Here is a 24,723-nt window from a genome sequence, read left to right as displayed (position 1 = left end):
ATTACGAGGTGCGTCATGGGAACCATCAAACCCGTCTATAGCCCTTTTTAGAGTTGACTAGAAATAAAATCAGCAATATTATCGATAAAACGTTTAGCATCTTTTTTATTAGCAGCTTTAGTGTTGCTACTTTCCATATTTAGGTTTTTTCTGCTTTTCTTAATGACATTTTTGTTTCGCTGAGAAGGTGCATAACCAATGAAAGCTTTTCTGTAAACCTTTGGTAGCTATGCAATTTTTAGAAAATATTTTACTAAATAAGGCAGCTTAAACTTAGAATATTTGCATTTAGAAACATTAAAATCAATTTAAATTGATCATACATTTCTGGCTGTTTTTACACAAAGCTGCACATGGGATATTAAGTGCACCGCGAGGAGGGCTCTGGATTAGCTTTGGCAACTTTGGGATATTTATTGTGGACTTAAATCTCCACACATGGGCATTTTCACTTTCTGCCTCCACCAGGAAAATGGCCACCAATTTAGAGAGCTATTCTTACTAGTATTTGATGTACATTTTAGAATAATCTCAAGTATTATAGCCACAAAATTATTCTCTACAACAGCACCCAGCGGGTGCTGTTATAGAGAGATTGTGCACTACACCAGACAATGTACTACACTGTCGAGAGCTTTGACATCTACAAAGCAAGCTAATACTGGTAAAATGTTTCATACCATAATTACTGCGTGTTCAAAGCTCACGTGTGAAGTACAGATACTGGTGCTTCAGCAAGAACCGAGGATGAGCACCCTTCCTGGTTCTGAAAAAAAATAAACATGGAAAAATGCTTTAAGCAGGATTAAGAAACAGGGTTGAAAGAAAGTGAGCAAGCAATTCTTTCAAAATATGCAAAGCAATGCAAACAAATATTTATTTCAACTTCATGTCTACAAAAGACTATCTCATTAAGGCTGGTAATGGGGTCTTGGGTAAAAAAAGAGCAGAGAGCACTTATATAAATGCTACAGGGAACCTTCAAGCCAAAAATTGCTTGAGCACTTAAACTAATCACTGTTGAACAAATTCATGAAAATTGAATGGATGAAAAACCAGCGGTAAACACAGGACACAGTTAAAAGAGAACAACGGGACAAGCTTATCCTGTCGTTCTCTTCCGTACCCTGTGTTTTCCACTGGTTTTTCATCCATTCAAACATGTACCAACTAGCACAGTCCGATGCCTTGGTATCATAAAAAGACGAATTGTCACTCCTTACAGACAGTTGAAAAAAAAGAAAGTATAAAGCAGGTGACAAAATTAAAATGACAGCAGATTGGTTAACTTTTAATTTTAAGTGATAATATAAAAAATAATGGCATGAATGAAAGTGAGCAGCAACCACAGGACCATGATGCTAGGCCAACATTCCACTTTGAAGCAAAATATCCGCTTTCAACGCTACATAGGCCAAACATGCAATGCAGCAACCCTTTAGGCCCACAAAACCTTCCATAATCTTTAAAAAAGCTACAATTTAGTTGAGAAAAACTGACCACAACAAATTGGAATTGACAACTAGATACAGTTGTCACACCCAAGCAAGCCGGCGAAAGATGAACAGATATCTAGCTGTCCTACCCCCTATTTGTGCCCTAGCCTCTGATCCGCTGCAGCAAACAAAAAAATTGTTTATATGTAGAACTATTGCTCTTGGTCAAACATAGACAGTTCTAATGAAGGAGCCAAGTAGGTTCCGAAACGTTGGGAACGCTTCGGATAAAGTCCTTGGTTAGAGTATTATATTTGTTTCCATCAAACACAAAAAAAAATGCATGGTAAAGCGCTAACATTACCTTTGTCTACTGCGGTTCCTTCATGGTGACATCACTACAGGAACCAAAAATACAATACAGTGCATTAAAGGGGCCATTCGGACAACATAGAAGTTCGCTTCGTTCGAAATATTTCCTGTTTTATAGTGCCCCACCGCTTCATTCACTGAGAAATTAATTTAGGTTAAAAGTCTGATTCTCCCACCATATCGTGTGTTTTTGGGATGTCAGCAATGAAGCCATAAGTGCATGTAATCAAACAACCTACTGCGTCACTCGGGTCTGCAGCCTTGCTAGCCATCAGTCCTCCCAGGTGGAGCTACCATACTCATCCACAAACCGTTGTTTGCCATTGCTTTGTTTTTGACCGCGTCTGCACCTGGCTTGTTTTCGTTACTGTAGAAAGTAATGGTTTTGTGAAACATGAGGTATCCTCGACAAACAGGGTCACGTAAGACAACATCGCCTATGCCAATCGGCCAGGGCCGTGCAAGCCAACTCCAATGCGGCGGAGTGCTGTGCAGCTAAAACAAGCATAGTGCACGCCGTACCAACAGCAGTGCGCATCGGTACTTGTATGTGTACGCGTATTTTCATAACTTTCATTGTTTACTGCCCCATTTTTACTGCTGTAAAATGAATATGCATTACATTTAAGCGCAAATAGCTCGTTCGGCATGCTTATAAGGCCTGCCCAATTTGCGTTTGCTTTTGCCGGCCTCAGCCAATCGCACAGCTGGGGACATATGACATCATAGGTACTGCTGTGGGAAATGAGCTAGTGGGTCGCATGGCCATTCCCTTTTTCCTAATTATATAGCTTATTCGAGTGAAAGGCGCGTTAAAAATGGTGTCAGTATGATTCTAACGAGGCAATCTGTCGAATGAACCGAACTTGTGGGTTGTCTGCATGGCCGCTCTAAGCAAAGGCAAGGCAGCCAATTTTTCTGTTTAGACTGCCTTCATGCACACAGTAGTGCTCTATTACTGCCAGAAACTCATTACGGGACTCCTGACATATTTACAGTTGCAATAAAAATCAGAAATAGAACGAATAATCATTGGACACTCCACAATGTCCAAAAACAAAGGAATAATTTGCGAGTGAGCTACCTAAAACACTGCGACAGAAGATCATATACATCAAGGCAACTAATAAAAACCATGGCTAGTGCATCGCCACTATGCAGCTCATTTGTTAAGAGCTTATGTGCGTCCCCACAAGTTGGCTGTGTAAACCCACTGACACCTAACAGAGTCCAAGGTTCGACGAAAACACGTCAGGGGAGGGTGATTCATTGATGAAATACAAGCAGGCACTCACCTGGTCAAAAACAAATAAATAAAGATGCCTTGGGGCCCCTACTGGCCCCTTGTTCACAATGAAGAGGGGTGAAAGGTCGCGACTATCTATAGGTTCGGTGGCGCAGATAGCGCATGTATATCTCGGGGAGATTACCTCGCTACCGGTTAATCGTGTTTTTAGTTGGTTGAATATGCTCTGATTCTAAAAGTAGTCGTGTCGACAGGCGCTTCTCTGATGCGATTATGCTTGCGGAATCCTAATCGATGGGGTGGTCAGTAGCCAGGTGATGATCCGCCAAGGCAATTCAACTTGCACTGCCTTTTTTGACATCGTTCTGGTGCTATTGAATTCTTTTAAAAATTTCCAGTTTCACCTATTTAGGATTAGGAACGAAAAAGAGACGCCGACCAGTCCAAACAAAACGTACTGACGTTTGGGCTTCCAGCACGGAAGCCTTGTTCACAATAAATGCATCACCAGAAGTGGGTCGTTTAAGTGGGCTTAAATAATCGCTGCAAAGAGAGTGCGTAGATCGGGTTTAGATTTCCGTCGTTACGTTTGACTGTGTTAGATGTGGTCTGAATGATTAGTGATTCCAGATGTAGCCGTGATGCTGTCACTTTTAAAGCAAAGCTTTTTACCTCTACCCCCCAAGGGTTCTTTCGCGACCGTTGGTGTCACCAGAAAACTCTAGTGAACAAGTAAAAGAATTTACTGGCACCGCCGGGAATCGAACCTGGAACTAATAGACTAACAAATCGAGAGCCCGTTGTCTTACCGATTTATCTACGAGCACACGTGAAGACTGGGAAGACAGGTGGTGTACTCATCAAGCACATCTATAGGTTTACCCCTAGCGTTCACGCTGAATGCCACGTGAAAGCTTCACGCGACCACTCACCCCCGTCTAGCGGCCCGGTGCGCACATTGCTCATGGGCTAAGAGTTACAAAAATTAAAGGAAGCTCACACCAATGCATGGCATCTCACTTCTAGTACGCCAATGTGCTAAAGCCTGTGGCCTCCACTGTTCACGTAAACAATCACAGCTCCTTGTCTTCCGCCCTCACGTCAAACCAAGGAATACATTTAAATACTCTTTGATGGCCAGGCTATCACTCCAAGCCCCAACATCAAGATCCTGGGCCTACACCTCGAGGCTAACACGAAGAGTGACGTCTCCTTGCAGCGCCTCAAAAACAGCATTAATCAAATCATACACATGATCAGGCGAGTTGCCACCAAGACGCGAGGCCTAAACGAATCCGGTACCTTTCGATTAATTGAAGCTTTTATCCTCTCGAGAGTTACTTACGTCAACCCCCTGTCTTCTTCTCGACAAGGAAGACATAGAGATGCTTTATATAATGATTAGAAAGGCGGTCTAGCACGCCATTGGTCTTCAGAGGCTGCTTAGCACGGGGATCCACAACACGGTGAAAGAGCTGATAGAAGGCCATCTTTCTAACCAGAAGGTCCGACTCAGAATTGCGATGGGTAACCACATGCTTCACCAGATTGGCTGGGCAGCCCAGAATGTCACTCCGCTTGACGTACTCCCAGACACTTGGCCACTAAAACTAAAGATGCTCCCTTTGCTTAGAAATATGAACCCCTCACATGACGAGGGTCACCGAAAAGCACGGGCTCAAGCGCTAAACACCACCCTCAGTGGGGATCATGCAGTTATCTACACAGACGCCTCCAAACATCGAGGGCAGCAATACGCCATCATCGTGGCTACCTCCAGAACCAACCTCCTTCCGTGTACCTCGCTTAGCACCCAAGAAATGACGGCAGCAGAAGAGGCAGCCATCACCTTGGCTCTCGCTCAACCAGGGGTTCGGAGGGTAGTCATCGATTCCGAGCAAGCCTACTGGAATTACCAGTAGGGTTGGGTGTCTTGACCTGCACGGCGCGTGCTAAAAAAATCACTCCCCAAACGGTTCCATTTAGCTCATCTGGACAACCCATCACGCTTCAATGGAGGGCAACAAATACGCCCACCCAACAAGCCTGCGCTTTCACCTCCTGTGCTATGGAGCTGCACGAGGACAGTCACCCGCTTGTCACGTTCAGAGAGATAACCCAGCATTGTCGCCTTCTGAGACAGACCGTACCTTCGCCTTACCCTGACCTTTCCAGAGAACAATAAACTACCCTACGGCTCCTACAATCCGGGCTCCTTCCCACAGCCTACGCGAATTCACTTAATGTATCCGAATCGCTACGACGCTGAATGTAAATTTTGCTCAAAAGTAGGAACACTCCGCCCCGTAAACGGGGTGTGCGACTTTAGCTTTGAGCACCCTCCTCTCTTTCCGTCAACTGCCCAACAAGAGCAATGGGAGATGCTGCTGTCCAGGCCCTCTCTAGCTACCCAGCTTCAGCGGGTAGACAGAACTCAGGCCGCGCGGACTGCATAAGGGCCCCACAGAAGAAGGAATCACTCCCCAGGGCTGCACTCTTGGCCGTTCAGAAATCTGAACAGAAGTATTTCTTCCTCCTCCTCCTTTTCTGCCGCAAAACTCGTCGCCTCCGTCCGCGGCGCAGAGAGGGAGAAGACAGATCGTCTAACACTGGGTTGGAGCTTACTTTAATTTTACAAAAAAAAATTCCACTCTTGTGCTACACCAATACAACTCAACCAAATACCGTTCATGCTTCATGCGTTGATTTAACCTTAACAAGAATATCTCTTTGAAGTAATAAATGGTGTGGTTAAGTGCATTTCACTTCTCTATGTTTTTGCTATTTGTAGAGCGATGTGAGTAAATTTAAGTGACGTCGCATGGGTAATTGTTACGGGTGCCGTTTACAGCTTTGCTTTCCAACCACATTCACGGGGTGGATTGGCGCGATTTTTTTCTGTAGCGACGATTCTTGCATTGTCCCAATCAATCTTGTGGTCATTCACGACGGCGTGTTCGGCTAAAGCATTGTTGCGGACGCTTTTATTCTTTACGTCACGTGCGTACTGCTGCAGACGATTCTTATAATTTCCTGATTCCCCGATATACACGCCACTGCAGTCTGCACAAGGTATCTCGTATACCACACCGGAGAAGCGCTCCTTGGGCAAGCGGTCCTCGACTCTCACGAGCTCATGGCGCATCTTTTTGGCTGGAACGTGGGCCACCTGCACGTCATATTCCCGTAGGATACGTGCCAAACATTCACTTGTTCCTGGAAGGTAGGGCACAGGAGCTCGCTTCATCGGGGCAGGAAGCACGTCCAGTTGTCCCCGTCGGGTCAGTTGGCGTTCCGTTGCGTTTTTAAAGTGCCTAGGGTAACCGCAGCTAGCCAGGTCGTCCCGTACCTTTGCCGTGTCCACCGCCGCATCCTCGGGCTTCGAGCACAATCTTTTCGCACGCTGCAGTAGCGTGCTAACAACAGCCGTCTTGCGGGAAGCGGGGTGCACGGAGTTGAAGTTCAGGTAGCGGCCTGTGTGCGTTTCCTTGCGGTACACGCTGAAACGTAGCCTCTGGCCCTGCCGAGACACGAGGACGTCCAGGAAGGGAAGTTTGCCATCGGCCCCCTCTTCTGACGTGAACTGAATGGCACGTTCCATACTGTTGAGGTGGGCCAGCAAGCTGTTCGCCGCGTCTTTCTGAACGACGCCGAAACAATCGTCGACATAACGCAAGAACACTTTTGGTTGAGGGGCGAAGGAGGCTAGCGCGCGTGCTTCCAGCGCTTCCATGGTCAGGTTTGCCGCCGTGACCGAAATAGCGGCACCCATTGGAGTTTCCTGCCTTTGCTTGTAAAAATGGCCTATAAAGACGAAGTACGTATTGTTCAGGCAAAAATCTAGAAGCCTGCGTAGTTCTGGCTCATCCATCGGTGATCTCTTGGGCAACGTCTGATCAGCCTCGAGAGCAGCGGTGCATAGATTGACAGTCAGGTCAATCGTAATGCTCGTGAAAAGGGACTTCACGTCGAAGGACACCATCAAGTCGTCTTTCTCGATCACGGTGTTGCGAGTCTTCTCGACAAAATCGAAAGAATTACGAATGTGAGTGGTCCCTTTACCGACGAGCGGAGCCAGAACTTGGTGCAGGGCCACCTGTCAAAGTTCCTGCACCAAGTTCTGGCTCCGCTCCTCGGTAAAGGGACCACTCACATTCGTAATTCTTTCGATTTTGTCGAGAAGACTTGCAACACCGTGATCGAGAAAGACGACTTGATGGTGTCCTTCGACGTGAAGTCCCTTTTAACGAGCATTCCGATTGACCTGACTGTCAATCTATGCACCGCTGCTCTCGAGGCTGATCAGACGTTGCCCAAGAGATCACCGATGGATGAGCCAGAACTACGCAGGCTTCTAGATTTTTGCCTGAACAATACGTACTTCGTCTTTATAGGCCATTTTTACAAGCAAAGGCAGGAAACTCCAATGGGTGCCGCTATTTCGGTCACGGCGGCAAACCTGACCATGGAAGCGCTGGAAGCACGCGCGCTAGCCTCCTTCGCCCCTCAACCAAAAGTGTTCTTGCGTTATGTCGACGATTGTTTCGGCGTCGTTCAGAAAGACGCGGCGAACAGCTTGCTGGCCCACCTCAACAGTATGGAACGTGCCATTCAGTTCACGTCAGAAGAGGGGGCCGATGGCAAACTTCCCTTCCTGGACGTCCTCGAGTCTCGGCAGGGCCAGAGGCTACGTTTCAGCGTGTACCGCAAGGAAACGCACACAGACCGCTACCTGAACTTCAACTCCGTGCACCCCGCTTCCCGCAAGACGGCTGTTGTTAGCACGCTACTGCAGCGTGCGAAAAGATCGTGCTCGAAGCCCGAGGATGCGGCGGTGGACACGACAAAGGTACAGGACAACCTGGCTAGCTGCGGTTACCCGAGGCACTTTATAAACGTAACAGAACGCCAACTGACCCGACGGGGACAACTGGACGTGCCTCCTGCCCCGATGAAGCAAGCTCCTGTGCATTACCTTCCAGGAACAAGTGAATGTTTGGCACGTATCCTACGGGAATATGACGTGCAGGTGGCCCACGTTCCAGCCCAAAAGATGCGCCATGAGCTCGTGAGAGTCGAGGACCGCTTGCCCAAGGAGCGCTTCTCCGGTGTGGTATACGAGATACCTTGTGCAGACTGCAGTGGCGTGTATATCGGGGAATCAGGAAATTATAAGAATCATCTGCAGCAGCACGCACGTGAAGTAAAGAATAAAAGCGTCCGCAACAATGCTTTAGCCAAACACGCCGTCGTGAATGACCACAAGATTGATTGGGACAATGCAAGAATCGTCGCTACAGAAAAAGTGACCATCCCGGCTACATCTGGAATAACTAATCATTCAGACCACATCTAACACAGTCAATCGTAACGACGGAAATCTAAACCCGATCTACTCACGCTCTTTGCAGCGATTATAGAAGCCCACTTAAACGACCCACTTCTGGTGATGCATTTATTGTGAACAAGGCTTCGGTGCTGGAAGCCCAAACGTCAGTACGTTTTGTTTGGACTGGTCGGCGTCTCTTTTTCGTTCCTAATGTACCCTCCCGGCCAGACGGGATTCCATCATGCTCTCGATTTCACCTATGTAGGATGCGTCGCAATCCTTGCATGGAATTTTGTAGGCAACACCGGGGAATCTTGATTTTTCTAAAGGGTCCTTCACGCGTACCAGCTTCTGATTAAGCCTGTTCGTTGGCACGTGTGCAATTTTAACGCCATATGTGCCAAACACCCTTGCAAGAGCTTCACTGATGCCTTGCGTGTAGAGGACGGCAGCGCGGTTTTGCCTGTATTTTTCAGGAACCCTTTCGGGGGAGGCAACTGAAGCCCGCAATTGTTGCGTCCTCACAAGCTTTGAAGGGTAGCCATTGCTGCGAAGGTCCTTCCTTACCACGGCTAGCTCTTGCTTGCGCAGACCAGGCTCAGAGCAGATTCGTGATGCGCGTGAGAAGAGTGCAGCGGCGACGGAGCGTTTTTGGCCTATAGGATGCGCAGAGTCGAACCCCAGGTATCTACTCGTGTGGGTCGGCTTTCGATACACACTGGTTGTAAATCCTTGGGCCGACCATCTCACAAGTACGTCGAGGAAGGCGATCTGTCCATTCTTTTCCTGTTCCATGGTGAACTGGATGCTTGGAACACAAGAGTTTAGATGCTCAAATAAAGGCATTACGTCTCGGCGGTGGATCACACAAAAACAGTCGTCTACGTAGCAGACAAACATCTTGTGGCCGCCTTTTACGAGTATAGCGCAGAATTTTCTAGAGCCTCTAGGGCAATATTCGCACAGACTACTGAAACGGAAGCTCCCATCCCTGTTCGAAACCGCTGGTCCGTTGAAAACAAAATATATGTGTTCTGCAGGCCAAATTCCAGGAGACAATACAAGTCTTGCGTCTCAATTGGCGAACGTGAAGGCAGAGATGCATCGTTCTCGAGTAGATCCTTGCAACTCCGGACCGCGTAATTTTGCCTGGAATTTGGCCTGCAGAACACGTTTTGTTTTCAACGTATAATGTTACAAGCAGCGGTTTGGAACAGCGATGGGAGCTTCCATTTCAGCAGTCTGTGCGAATATTGCCTTAGAGGCTCTAGAAAATTCTGCGCTATGCTCGTACAAGACGGCCCCAAGATCTTTGTCTGCTACGTAGACGACTGTTTTTGTGTGATCCACCGCCGAGACGTAATGCCTTTAATTGAGCATCTAAACTCTTGTGTTCCAAGCATCCAGTTCACCATGGAACAGGAAAATAATGGACAGATCGCCTTCCTCGACGTACTTGTGAGACGGTCGGCCAAAGGATTTACAACCAGTGTGTATCGAAAGCCGACCCACACGGGTAGATACCTGGGGTTCGACTCTGCGCATCCTATATGCCAAAAACGCTCCGTCGCCGCTGCACTCTTCTCACGCGCATCACGAATCTGCTCTGAGCCTGGTCTGCGCAAGCAAGAGCTAGCCGTGGTAAGGAAGGACCTTCGCAGTAACGGCTACCCTTCAAAGCTTGTGAGGACGCAACAATTGCGGGCTTCAGTTGCCTCCTCCGAAAGGGTTCTTGAAGAAGACAGGCAAAAACGCGCTGCCGTCCCCTACACGCAAGGCATCAGTGAAGCTCTTGCAAGGGTGTTTGGCACATATGGCGTTAAAACTGCACACGTGCCAACGAACAGGCTTAAGCAGAAGCTGGTACGCATGAAGGACCCTTTAGAAAAATCAAGATTCCCCGGAGTTGCCTACAAAATTCCATGCAAGGATAGCGATGCATCCTACATAGTTCACTGGAAATTTTTAAAAGAAGAATTCAATAGCACCAGAATGATGTCAAAAAGGGCAATGTAAGCTGAAATGCCTTGGCGGATCATCACCTGGCTACTGACCACGTCATCGATTGGGATTCCGCAAGCATAATCGCATCAGAGAAGCGCCTGTCGACACGACTACTTTTAGAATCAGTGCATATTCAACCAACTAAAAACACGATTAACCGGTCGCGGGGTAATCTCCCCGAGATACACATGCGCACTCTGCGCCACCGAACCTATAAATAATCGAGACCTTTCACCCCCCTTTCATTGTGATCAAGGGACCAGTAGGGGCCCCAAAACGTCTTTATTTGTTTATTTGTTTTTCACCAGGCGAGTGCCTGCTTGTATTTCATCAACACCGAACTAACCCGCCTGAATCACCACTTCATAGACATTGAGCAATTCTTTGAATTGGTTTATTGTAGCAAGCTGTCTTGTTTATTCCCTTATTTTTTTTGGCATTTCCTGTCTCATTTGAAATTGGGAGACCAGATACCTTTTACTACGGGTCATGCACTGGTGACAACAAATATTTGATTTCACTTTAAACAATTTTGAGTTCTGTTTTACTGCTCACCAGCCAATGACCTGAAATATAAGAGGCTCTTAAAACATGTGCTGGCATTTCTTTCCTGCACTGTAGTACAACTAATCATGACTTTTATCATATTTTGTTCACAAATTGTAATATTTAGAAAGTATTCAGCTGAATGAAAACGTTATTTCAGAAGCATGCGCAATCAACAAGGCCTCAATGACTCTCACCACGTGGTTCACTTGTTTCCGTCACAAATAACCTGATTGCAGCCACATTCCACCCAAGACGAAGGTAGCATACCCTCTGGGATGATGAATATTTAAAATGCCTTACGAGTAAGTGCTCAGCACATGAAATTGTGGCATTAAAACAGAAGATCCGTCTGCGGCATCCTTCACTTGGGGCAGCGCTTGATCACAAACTTCGAGAAGCTGAAAAATGCTCCATGCGCCGCTCCAGCCAGCAGAAACAATGCAGGACGCAAGTTGGTAGGTGGACCGTTGGCATCCTGCGATTGTGAAGATTTTTATTTAGTAGATGCTCTTTTTTTTGTACAGTTGTTCATTTTTCCTTTAACAAGCAGCTGAACTCCTGCAGGTTCTACGAATCATACAAGCATAATATAATGCAGCAATGCAGAACAATTGGCAGGGTTACCTCAATTTTTCTTTTCTAGGAATGAAAACAATGTAGGTAATCTATACACAACTACAATCAAACCTTTCAATTTTTACCTACTTCACTCCTAACAAGCTCGCATACACGTTAGACATGTGAGAAAGCTGCTAAATTTATCCCCACAAACTTAATCAGGCATCAGAAATCGGCAGGGAACGACGTGTTACCTTTAAATGGCACTTTTTTTGTTCAAAACACGTAAATGGGCGAGAAAGGCCCATAACTATGATTTCGTACCCTTATCTGGAATGGTTTTCAGGCAATGCTTACATCTCACTTCAGTACCTTCAGGTGGTGGAGATCTTTGAAAACTCATTGCGGGCAAGTGGGTTGTGTTCAAGCTCTATCTTGCCAGCATTTGCTGGATTCCAGCATTCCCAATTCAACGTGACGACTTGAATGTGGTGGATGCAAGAAAGAATAAGCACACGCCAAGGGCGTAGCCGGGGGGGGGGGGGTCCAGGTGCTCCCCCCCCCCTTCATAATGTTTTATGCCAAGGCTGGGGTGCGGTTTAGGCAGCCTGAAAAACCGCCTGAAGTCACCTGCAGTTTTAAGGACATTCTTGCTCACATAAAGCTGAAAACAAGGGCTATGTCAACGTCTGATCCCTGCGCCCGCTCCAGATGCTGTACCTGTCAATATATACAGCCCGGCTGCATTTCGCGCCGGATACACCGACAAGCACCGGGAACCTGCCGCGAGCCGATCAAAACAGCCCTACTGTTTCAATGGCAAAACAGCACGGCCGGGGAATGGCAGAACAGCAGGAAAAGCCTCATATAGGCTTACATGTGGTCGGGAGCGTGTCATTCCTTGTCTTTACACTGGTACAAAGTATAATCACATGACAGAGCATGTCGCTGTATTTTGTTCAGTCAACTATCAATCCTTGATATGTTTATTTTTCTACCGACATCGCATTTCATTGACTATTGCAGATCCATAATTTCTGCTGCATAAAAAGCATTGCTCTGCCCATGTTGTATTTCCTCCACATCAACAAAACTACACAATTCTCCTTATTGCGGAGCTTTGTTTTTTTGGCACTATTCCACTGTTTCCTTGACCTCCCTCTTGGTTAGAATCAGCATTCTGTAGTTGCTTAACTGGAATTTTACTGAAGCCATGTCTGTTTCGATTTAACAGATAGAAATATAATGAAATTTAAGAAACGTGCAACAAGCTCAACATTCAACAGCAGTGCAATAAGGTGTTCTGCTTAGCGCAAGTTTACTACTCACGTTACTAGCACCAAAAATAACAAAAGGCGATTACTTAAGGACGAAGACGCACGTTTGCTAGTTTCACCGCCATAATATACGAATGCGCCACATGTACAGTCCACTGCGATTCGATGGTTGTCGCGGGAAAGCTACTCTTTCAAACGAAGCAGAAAGAACACCAGCTTTAGCAAATATTCCATGCAAGTTTCGTTATCGTCGGCGTAATAAAGGGCAACCAAGTCCAAGTCTGTGCTTGATACAACGAATGTACAGCTTGAAACCCAAAGGGTGGCAAGTCAGTCGTGCGTGCCATTGTTGTATCATGGAACAGCCAACAAGGGAGCGAAGAGTGCGAAATCTAGATTTTCATGGTTCCGAAACGAAACCGTGGGCTGGTGGCACGCTTGGCCGCTCGATGCTGGCGCGATAACCTTCAAATCGTGCTCGACTGTACTTCATCGCTGACAAGAAAACTTAATAGTCCCTTTTCTAAAGGAAAATCTAAAACACGAGAATCTTGATAGCAAACATTCAGTGTTGGCCTCCACTTCCTCCCGACGAACTTCGGGGACCGCGCGCCACTCACGAGCGCACTCATGATCACGCTCACGAGCGTGGGTCCGCCTAACCACCTGCTCTGCGGACGAATGATTCGCCCGTGGTCTGCCCATAGACCAGCGAACGGGAATTTAGGTGATCATAATTATCATCACCATCTAAGCTCCTTAAAGGAGCCATGAAGAGAAAACACAAGTTTGGTTCATTCAAAAGATTGTCTCGTTAGAATCATACTGACACCACTTTTAACGTAAACTTCGCTCAAATAAGCTACATAATTAGGAAAAACGGGAATGGTCATGCGACCCACCAGCTCATTTCCCGCAACAGAACCTATGATGTCACATGAGCTAAGCTCTGCGATTGGCGGAGGCTGGCAGAAGCAGACGCCAATTAGGTAGAGCTTACAAACTAGACGAATGAGCGATTTGCGCTTAAATTTAGGGCACATTCTATTCTTTACAAAGCAATAAGAATGATGGGACAAACAGTGGAAGTTACGAAAGCACATGTAAACATAGAAGTACTGATGCGTTCTGCTGTTCGTACTGCGCACAGCATGCTTGGTTTAGCTGCACAGCACTGCGGGGCTTGGGGTTGTCTCAGACGACACTGGCCGATTGACGCAAGTAACGGTGTCTTACGTGACCCCATTTGTCGAGCGAGCACTGTTTCAGGGAACGAATATTTTCTCCCAGAACAAAAACAAGCCAGATTTAAATGCGGGCAAAAACAAACCAAACGCTTGCCACGGTATGGTGGCGCCATCTAGGTTACAGAACGTAAAAAAACGCGGGAACAAACCAACACCGCTGTACAGGGTGGAGACAACCTTTCAACGGTCCCGTGCCGCTGCAATTGGGCCAACGGGCTCAACGCGTTATTCTTTTCGTTTCCCACGAGACCTAGCAACGCGAAACAGACAATATGATTCAAACTTCTTAAGTAAACCGCGTTGCGGCGATAATTTTAGCGCGGTTTTGACACAATGACTTGCTTCGGCGGCGAGCGAGCAACCGAAAATGGCGCCGCCAGCGTATACGTGTCTCTGTCCTGTACGGCGGATGCGTGAATGAAGGTACTCTAGGCTGCAGAGCGGTCGGTTCCTGTGATGTCATTTGGGACCACGAAAACGCACGATTGAGCGGGAAAATCAAAATTTTAACCTAAATTGTTAAATTTCTCAGTGAATAAAGCACCATTTGTATCCGGACAAGCGCTGGGGGCACTATAAAACACGAAATCTTTCGAATAAAACCAACTTGCATTTTCTCTTCATGGCTCCTTTAAGGTGGGCTTTACAGTTAGCGTTGAGCATACACAAATCGCATGTTAAAGTCAGTTATTTCAAGCTTCGTTTGCAAAACAACGCGCAAGATGCCTTGCCTACATATTTCCCCGTCCCATCTTTTGGTCGACCACGGTTCCCCCCCCCCCCCCCCCCCGAAAAAAAATTCCTTGCTACGCGCCTGGCAAACGCCCAATCAGGAGTACGTTCAGCATGCACGTCGGTTGTTTAAAAAAAAGGGTGTAATGTATTGCTCAGAAGACTCAATGCTTGCACGCATCTTGGAGCAGCAACGGCCTTGGCAGATGTGTTTGAGTGGTTTTTCCTCTCTCATAACATCCACAGTGCTTTCAGGAAAAGCCCCAGGCCTAGCAATTAGCATGTTCCAGTTAAGAATAATGCTGCTGATACTTTACATTTTCAAATCTTTTTCTTTGTGGAAGGATGTTTCTTTATTGGCGGTACAGCACTAGCGTGCGTAAATCGCAGCCTTCAGAACCCCAATCAGGCCTGTTTAAATGGTACAGGCAGTTACATAACTATTTGAAAAAGTGGACTGCAAGGACTGTCAATTCACATGATAAACATCCAAAAAATAGCTGAAAACAGAACTGGTAAGGCTTTATCGAAGACTAAACTACAAAGGTAATAACATTTTTGTGTCACCACCTCAGAAATATGGCTTTACCGTAAACATGACTAACACCAGGAAGTTCGTATACATGGTGATTAACTGCTACGCCCACATTATGATTTTGGGTGAAACTTTTGAGTTTTCCGAAATTAACAATAAAGGTTGCCATTGAGCGCCTACATGTTAGGTTATGCATGAAACACCAATAATTGTTACGGGGGAGAGAACTTGTACATTCAAGTGATCGAACCTTATTCAAGTATGATAGCCCACTGTGCTACCAAAACTGTGTTTGAAAACTTACGTTCTGGCAGCCAAACACTGTTGACAATGCTTGTGGCTCTTGTCCGGTTGAATGGAGGGACGTGATGCGCTCAGACCGTCCAGAGGTCTAAAACGGGATGACACATGATTACCACACATGCAAGAATGGAAATGATTAGGTGCACGAATGTTACGTCTCGGGCAACACAACATTCAGCCAAAATCACTGCCCGCGTACCGCCGCACCGTACACATGGTGAGGTGGCTCGCCGCAAACGCAACGAAGCTTGCCAGGCGCGCACATTCGCTCGCAAACGATTCTCCCTCGCAATTCCCAACACGGCACAAACGACTGCGGTGATCAACGAAGCCGAAAACGCTGCGCAGCACAGTTTAGAGGAGTAGACGCCCGTGTTCTGATAAACTACGCATAAGACGTGGTTCGCAGTGGTGAACTCTGAAGCTGTTCAATATAGTGCTCCGGAATGGGAAACGTTATTGAGTTACTGAGCGCCACGGCGTTACTGAGCGCCAGTGCGTTTAGCGCTCAATGCAAGCACCACAATCTTTCGCACATCGCCTTTCTAGAGACGAGCCCTCTAGGTTCAACCTCGCCAGTTCAGTTAAACAATTCACACACGCGTGCTCCTGCTAACGAATCCTTAAAGCGGCGATGACAGCTACAAACGACATCCAGTGACAAGAAAGGCGGCAAATGTGACGACAGCTTACCGAGAGGAGCCGACGCAGAAGAGCGAGCGACGTTCAGAGGCAAGCGCCAAGCGAAATCAGCCGTCTTCAGGTGGCAAAGTTGTTCTCAAATACTTCATCGCGAAGTCGAACACGACAGACACAACCAAAGACGACGAGGTGCCCAATTAATCATAATAACTGCGCTTGTTTAACCGCACACCACAGTAAACACGTAAACAATCCGATGAAAGACGGGTCACGGGGTATCTGTTCCGGAATCCGGCCACGCCGCCGCGCGCCGTACTCAAGATATCGGCCGTTGGCAGGGAGTTGCGTAAACAAATTAAAACGACAACAATAAATAATTACCTCTTTTACTGAATATAACATAATCTTTAGGTTTATTATTTACTGTGTGTATTATAATAAAGAAGCTTAGATATTTAAAGTTTACAAACAGAAAACGCGAACTGAAGCTTATGGCGCTCGATTTGAACGTTAAAAAAAGCAGCAGATAGTAAGATAACACTGCGCAATGAAATTTGGCAGTGTTCTAGTGTAAGTAATCGTATTATTATTTGGCGTCTGTTTATTTAGCGCCCGATTTCATGCCCCTACCTCCCCAACTTTTGTTTTCTTTTGATATCTGCCTTGTTCTCCAACGTTGTTTCTGCAGGAGAAACTAGGTGGTCTGTTTATTGCATTTGTACACAATATTTACGGTCGCTAACAATAAGAATGGAATAAAATTGTGATTGCTAGTACGTTATAACTCCACTGAGTGACGAGAATGACTGTTGTCAGAGAGGGCTATGATTGTGCTGGTGGGGCAGGAGAGGAACAGGGAACGACGGAATGATGATACAGATGTCACAGTTCAAGGCTGTGCTGTGCTCCGTGCAAGGCTGTAGGAAACAAAAAGTGGGAGGGGGAGTGTTATTCTGTCGATGTCGTAATAAGCAAGGGCTGATATTTTTCCTGTTTCAACGTCGGTGCTGCCGCTGCTTTTTATTGAATTTGGCAGCTTTTTTTTTTTTTTTTGCTTTTGAACATTTTTGACGAGGTTGGGTGGATGGTACAATGGGATGTCTTTTTGAAATTATATTGCATGCATGACCTCAATCAATGATGATCTGAACACCTTTTCCCCACCCTTTCAACACCCTTAAAAAAAAAGGGGCGTTGAGGTTGGTCAACACCCTTTTTTTCACGCAAAAAGGGTGGAAAGCTACAAAAAAGGGTGTTGAGATTCAAGAAAAAGGGCGTAAGGGCCTCCCAACACCCTTTTTTCAATTATTTTACGCCCTTTTTGGCCAAAAGGGTGTAAAAAAGTTTAGTGTGAGGCGTTCAAATGCTGCTGGGATTCTACCACTACTGGACTGCGATGACCGGACGGTGGAATCCGAAGCGGTGGAATCCGTTTTCGGATGGGCGGTCCATGGATGAACGGGTCACGCTTAAGCAGCATGAATTGTTCCCAAGCGATCGTGCTGAAGGCAATGGCGCTAGAGCTCGAGTCTTTCTCGTTTCTCATTTCATTTCATTTCATTTTATTTCCTTAAAGACCCCATTGAAGGGGTATTACATAAGGGTGGGTACATACATGAAAACATGAAAGCCATATTTTCATACAGTGCAAGGTTATTTGTTACGGTGTTCAAAAAGGTCGAAGGACAGGTTATGGTGGGGATTTCATTAGAAAGGCCGTTCCAGTCCGTTGCTGCACGAAAAAAGAATGAAGACGAAAAAGTGACGGTGCGCGTACGCGGGCGCGCAACTTCTTGCTGGTGATCGGTGCGATGGGAGATGCGTGCCGGAGGGAGAATGCATGGTGGCCTGCCGAGTGAGCTGTAAAAAAATTGAAAAAGGCAAAGACTAAAAATGCGGCGACGAGACGCAAGCAATGATAGGCCAGGGTCTGTTTTTCGTGCCGATATGCTGACGTCGTAAGAGAACTTTAAATGAATAAATCGTGTGGCTCGATTTTAAAGTGACTCGAGTTGATTGATAGATATACTTTATGTGTGTTCCAAATGGCTGATGCGTATTCTAACTTCGTCCTTACGAGAGATTGATACGCTAGTAATTTTACATTGTTAGGGGCGTGACTCAAATGGTGTTTTAAGAACCCGAGTGTTTTGTTAGCAGATGCAATTATGTGCGTAATGTGCGTAAGTCCGTTCTTGCCGTCCCCTACCCTTCAGCACCACTTCCAAGCGATTGAGAGCGCCTACCCAGGCACTGCATGGTCGCTAAGGAAATCGCTGTAGGTTGGCAATTTGTTGACTGGAGCGGCCAGCGAAGAGGAGGGGAAGCGACTGTATGCCGAAGCGAACGAAATATTCATGCTGGCAGGCAGGAGACTCCACAAGTTGGGCTCAAATAGTGCAACTGGGACAAAAACGTTTATAGAGAACGACGGCGGTGAAAGAAAGTTGGGCCAAGCAGCGAACGTGCAGAAAGTGCTGGTAATGACTTGGGAGAGAGAGAGAAGCTCTTTATTAGAAAACAGAGTGTTTAGCCGGCGTACAAAATCGCCTTCATGCTATTCTGTTAGGGGAGGGGGAAAAGAAAGAAAGGCCCAAGAGAGAGCAGGGCAGAAAAGAGATACAAGCTTCGAGAGCGCCAACGAACTTAGGTAACAAAAAGCTAGGGCAAAAGTCTCAGAGTGATGAAATTTAAAGTTTTGCATTAATCCAGTGTCGCTGAGGTATGAAAACAGAAATTTTAGGGCTAGGCGTTGCTGAGAAAAAAAGGCCAGTGCCCTGAAATGGTTTTAAAGTCACTGGTCCTTGCGTAAAACCTATGCGCGCAACTTTGTGTAGCAAGATTGATCTACCGTCCTTGTAGGCAGGACAGTGGAGTACAACATGCTCAATTGTGTCTTCCGATCCACAGTTGTTGCACCTGGAATCGGGAGATAGCCCAATGAGGAAAGGGTAGCTTTTGGTGTACGCTGCAATAAGTCGGAGCAGGTGAAATAATGTTTCGAGATGCCGGGGGCGCTGGTCAGGAAGTCGTGACTACAACTAAGGGTCAAGGGAGTATAGAAACTTGTGGTGGTGGGTAGGATCTGACCAGATTCTCTTTCTCTCTGAAAGGAAGTAGCGTGTGAACAAGGTGGAAGCGTCGCGTTTGGTAAAAAGGTATTCTTTTTATATTTCGGCAGGTGCGGCCTCCAGAGGCAGCGTCATCAGCTTTTTGGTTTACTGTTATGCCACAGTGACCAGGCACCCACTGAAACACAGTATTATTCCCAGCGCCTACTGCAAGATGGTGTAGATAGAGAGTATCTTCAACGGCATGTTGACATGTAAGGTGCTTGCCGCTCTTAAGCACGCACTAAAGGGCAGGTTTACAGTCGGTGAATATGGTCCATTCATTCGGAACTTGACGGAGGATGTAGCGGATTGCCTCTTTGAGGGAATGTAGTTGAGCTGATATCGAGGACATTGGTCTTTCTAAATGGCAGGAGAAGAGTTTACCAGTCGATGGGAAGTATAATCAAGAGGAGGAACTTTGAGGCAACGAAGAGCCATGAGTGAAAATCAGCCCTGGTCCCATCAGCCCTGGTGGAATGCAACGTGTGGATGTAGTCCACGGCCACTTGGAGCAGTTCAGCGTGGGGCGTCACCTTCTTAGTTGTCATCTCTGGGATGCGTAAACCTATACGAGTAGACGCTAATGTCCAGGGCGGAAACTGAGACAGCATTGCTCGCGGTGGTTGCGTTGTTTTGGGAAGGGACAAAACGCTAATAACATCTCCAAACCCAGAACTCTGGGGCGCAGTGACAGGCTCAGACAGTGGGGTGTAGGTTGAAGTAGATGCAGGTAATGGACACGGAGCGACTCCTGTAACAGGAGTGCGTCCAGAGGCAAGCAACGAGCTGCAGCGATGGTCCCGGCACCCGAGGAACATCTGGGTAGACGAAGACAAATGCGCAGGCTGTTCCGTCGCGCCACTTCGAGCTTCATTTTGTTAGTGGCGCTGCACGGTGTAGTAAGGGAAGGCTATAGCGTATGAAGCCATCGACGTAAGCTTTGTGAAGCTGTAACATCGAGCCGAAATTGCTCTTCCATCGCAAACCGGCCAGGTATCTCAGAACCAGAGACGTCGCAGAGATGCGGCCACACAGTCTTTTTATCTCAGGCGACCGGGAGAGATTGCGGTCGATGATTACGCCAAGATATGTGTGGGTCCGGGCGTACGGGAGTGCGCGCCCACTCAACAGAATTGGGTACCTATCCATGTGCTTCCTGATAAACGCATTGCTACGCTTTTCTCGTGCGATAGGTGAAGTCCACGAGCACCAAGGTAGGTTGAAATGCAGAAAAGGGCCTTCTGGAGACGTTGGCGAGTGGTGCGTCGGCAGCGTGATGCGTACCAAATACAAATGTCGTCTGCGTAAATCGTGATGTTGACTCCCCGCGGTAGGCACCATTTCAGTTGTATGAGAGTCAAATTAAAGAGCAGTGGAATTAAAACGGCTCCTTGTGGAACGCCTTTTTCGACGGGGAAACGTGATGTGTCACCGTCCGAAGTGCGCATAAAAAGCTGACGTCCAGCAAGGTAATCCTCATTCCAGGCGTTGAGTCTTCCTCCAAAGTCATGTACTGCAAGAGCTTTAAGAAAGGCTGTGTGTGCGACAGAGTCCTAGGCTGCTTTTATGTCTAAGAAAATTGCGATTGGTATGTGGCTAGAAACCAATTGCTCCTCAACTGACGAGATAAGGGTGATTATATTATCAATCGACGATCTGTGCATACGGAATCCACTCATCTCTTGCGGGTAAAGGCGTCTGCTTTCGAGAAACTAGGACATCTTATATGTTCCATCTTCTCCATCAGTTGTCCAATATAGTTCAACAGAGCTTTAGGCCGAAAAGAGAAATAAGACGATGGCGGCCGGCTAGGTTTTAGAATAGAATTAATTCGCGGGAGTTTTCAATCAGAGGGCAGCGTACCGCTCACCCAAGATGAATTGTAGTGATTCTAGGAGACGGAGCAGGGCATTCTGAGGTAAGTGCGTGAAGGTTGCGTAACTGACGCAGTCCCAACCTGGACACGACTTGGTTTTACATCGGAGATTGCTGCTGTCAGTTCTTGTAATGTAAAAGGCAGGTCCAGTGCTGGAACAGCTGATTGGGGAGGCTTAAGAGGGGAAAGTGTACTCAGCGTTGATGAGGAGAGGAACTTGCAATATTCTTCTGCGACCACCTTCAAAGGGGAGTGCTCGTGCAGAGAGAGGGCAATGAAAGGGCGCAGCTGCTTAGGTTGCGTGCGTAACCCTTTGACAACACGCCAGATGCGCGTCAATGGTGTGTGAGTATTTAACATTGCACAAAAGTTCCTTCACCGTTGTTGCTGAAGCTTGTATAGGTGACGAATTAAGTGCTTCTGAGCCCTTCGAGAAGCTCGTAAATCTTCTACAGATTTCGTACGGAGGGTTTTTCGCTCCGCACGGCGACGAATGGAACACAATTATTGGTACTCAGCGTCATTATTGGGTTGATTTCAGCGTTTTGTTCTTAAGCATGCGGATTTCCGAAAACAGGGAAGTATCATTGGGGTAATTTTGTCATCTCGAGTTGCAGCCGTAATGCAGGTGCGTATAGCTTCCACAAAGGCTCTCCAGTCTGTGCACGCGACCTGTTCTTTGTAAGTCTGTGAGGTTAAGTCACGAGTTGATATCAAAATCGGGTAGTGGTCACTTCCTCTTGTGTCTAAGTGTGTGCACGCACGTGAATTTTGCGGAAAAACCACCAGTGACGAATGATAGATCAATACAGCTGGTTATGTTGAGGGATTTGAGGAAGGTAATGCTGCCATCATTTAGGGGCTCAATGCCATGTCTAATTAGGAGGTCTGCGACTTTTGCACCACGTAGGCATATTTGGGAACTGCCCCGAAGTTGATTATGAGTATTAAAACCCCAAAGATAATGTGCGGCTTGGTAGTCGACCTAATGAGGTTGTCCAGCCTGGTCTCATCAAACTTGGTGTTGGGTTTTAAGTACGCTGCGATGAATGTGAAAGTCTGAGAACCAATAATTGTAGTTGTGCAAACCTACTCATTTGTTTCGTGGGGCGAGCCTGGCATTTCAACTGCCGGAACGTCAGTACGGAAAGCGATAAGAAGCCGGCCTGTACCGTTTACTCTTTGTGAGTGGATGAAATAGTAACCACTCAGGCGGAAATACTGATCTACTCGTGACTCTGAAATGACAATGAATGGGGATCGGTAAGTTTGAAGAAGCTGACGTAGATCACCAAGCTTAGACAGCAGACCACGATCGTTCTACTCGAAAATGACGCATCATTTTAGGTGACTGTTCAAGGACACTGTTGGCGATGGTGATGCCGTCATTGTCTACCGATCGTCAATGGCACACCAGGTAGGGAGTAAGATGCTGTGAACAGAGGTTCCAGAGCCATGATAGCAGCAACTTCAGGCAAGCTGCTTGAGGATGGTATGGCGCAGATAAGGCCGCAAATAACAGGGGAATTATCACTTTACTGAAGTCGACTTGCGTTCTAGGAGCGTGGGTCTCCACTGGCGGCTCGGTTGCACGCTGAGTCGCAATGGGTAGCACATTGGTAATTGAAGCTTATGTCGATTGTTGTTGCTCTTCAGGCTGGGGCTTTTGGGGCTTTTATAGCGGGGCTGTTAGCCTCTAGTTGGTCGGAAAATTTCGTGTCGTAAGCAAAAAACCCAGACAGGACTCAGCAGTTCTCGCCTAAGACGCAGAGCGCATGCGCCAGGCTAATCGGGCATACAGCATAGGGCTCAGTATTCATTTAAAAAGCAACACAAAACAGGCATTTGAATCGCATTATCGATGATAAGGCGCCTATGAACAATGGGACGCCCCACATTATGTGTTCCTGGTAAAGATTTTATCTGAAGGTTATGTCTGAAGGCTAGGCAGAACTAGTGTCACTAAATAGAGCAATTCTTGCCCAAGACTCGGAGCGCATGCGTCAGGCTAGGCAGGACCCAGCATTTGCTGGCAGAAAAGTCGAGTGCGAGCGACACGCCGGCCGAGACGAAGAACATTTCATACCCTCCCCCATCAGCACGTGTAGTGATTTACAACAGCTTCGACGGACATCCACTTTCGCAGGGCGGGATGGCGACCATTCTTTTCATGAACAGTAGGTGCATAGGACTTTTTCGTTGTAGCGTTGGTGTGTGATATAAGCGAACCCTGAGCAGAGCTAGGTGTTGCACGAACTACTTCTGGCTTCCGGGGCGGCTCGCGTTGTTTGGAAGCTCTTTCTTGCAGTTGCTCAACTGCGCGTGCAAGGGTTGCAGCTTTTTCCCTTGGGCAGGCACCGAAGGTTGCAGGATGTGGTCCATCACAATACGCACATCGAGGGTGCGCGCGCGAAGTGCAGTCCTTGTACGGGTGGGGGCCTGCGCAAATTTTGCATCGGAAGGGCGCATTGCACTCTTCGCAACGTGACCGTGCCTTTGACATTTGAAGCACTGGGTTGCTGTTCCCAAGTATTCCTCAACGGGATAACTGCAGAAGCCAAGGAAAATGCGCTTTGGTAATGCAGAGCCGTTTGGGAACTCCAAAAACACTGTTTTTTGGCTGCGCTCTGCAACTACACCATTTTCGCCCCGATCATAAGAGGCTTGCCTTTTGGCAAATGTAACACCTTGATCTCGCAGGTAGGAAAGTACTTCTTTTTTTGTGTACTCAGGAGGCACGTCATGAATCTTTCCAGACGTCGCAGAATAGGAACGTGGTAGACGAGCTTGTACCGCCATTCCAACCAGCGCCGTAACGGCAAGAAGGCGGTTGGCAGCGTTGAGAGACTATACGGTGACGAAAAGACCACCATCCTTGTTGAAGCGATGCGTAAGAACTTTTTCTGGGTAGTCGAGACGACTGCCGATGCAAGCACATTGGGATCAAGACTCCAGAAGAAATAACCTGGTTGCATTGGTTGAATCACAACTGCGATGCGGGCAGGCCTAGACTTCTTACATCTGACTACAGTACATGCAGCCTGATTTTCCTCTTCAGCTGTATGTAGATCTACGGTTGTGTGACGTTGTAGTTCCTCGATGGCGCGCTTTTTCACGGCGGGTGGGTCATGTTCATTGAGTAAACCCTTGTCCTCTGGTGGCAGGGGTGTTGTACGGTGCTTCCTTTACGTTGTAGCCATAATAGAAGGCTCCATAATCGAGTCATGAGGCACCAGTGATGGCGGCCCCTCGCTTAAAAGCAGGGACCGCTTATTGGGACCGTGAATTGCTTTCTTGACGAAGTTATTCCGGGTCGCCGTCGTCCGTAGTCATGTATAACGCCATACTGCACAGCATATTGGGCGGGAAGATTTGCAATGGCACGAAGAAATGAAAACTCACACAGCGGCGAAAGCAGTGAACCGGTAGCCCGTTTTCGTCTTCGTCTTCCGCAGCGATGGCTCAGAGGTACAGCACTCGCCTCGTATGCGGGAGGTACCGGGT

General features: G+C 47.2%; 1 long non-coding RNA gene across 2 annotated transcripts; it reads right to left on the bottom strand.

Moving 5' to 3' along the window:
• Nucleotides 1–278: 278 nt before the first annotated feature.
• Nucleotides 279–16,605, bottom strand: LOC144156370 (uncharacterized). Of its 2 annotated transcripts, XR_013319761.1 has the most exons (4): nt 16,282–16,605; nt 15,590–15,676; nt 11,237–11,411; nt 279–766 (listed from the first exon to the last, which is right to left on the bottom strand). It is a non-coding gene; the product is annotated as an uncharacterized LOC144156370 (long non-coding RNA). The 2 variants fall into 2 exon arrangements; XR_013319760.1 differs by lacking the exon at nt 279–766 and having other exon boundaries at nt 10,159–11,411; nt 16,282–16,604.
• Nucleotides 16,606–24,723: the final 8,118 nt, after the last annotated feature.

The sequence above is a fragment of the Haemaphysalis longicornis genome, unplaced genomic scaffold, assembly GCF_048455015.1.
Source record: "Haemaphysalis longicornis isolate Haplotype H1 unplaced genomic scaffold, Haemaphysalis longicornis Haplotype H1 scaffold_1, whole genome shotgun sequence".
NCBI classification, from domain to species: domain Eukaryota; kingdom Metazoa; phylum Arthropoda; class Arachnida; order Ixodida; family Ixodidae; genus Haemaphysalis; species Haemaphysalis longicornis.
This window is presented reverse-complemented; position numbering and strand designations above follow the sequence as displayed.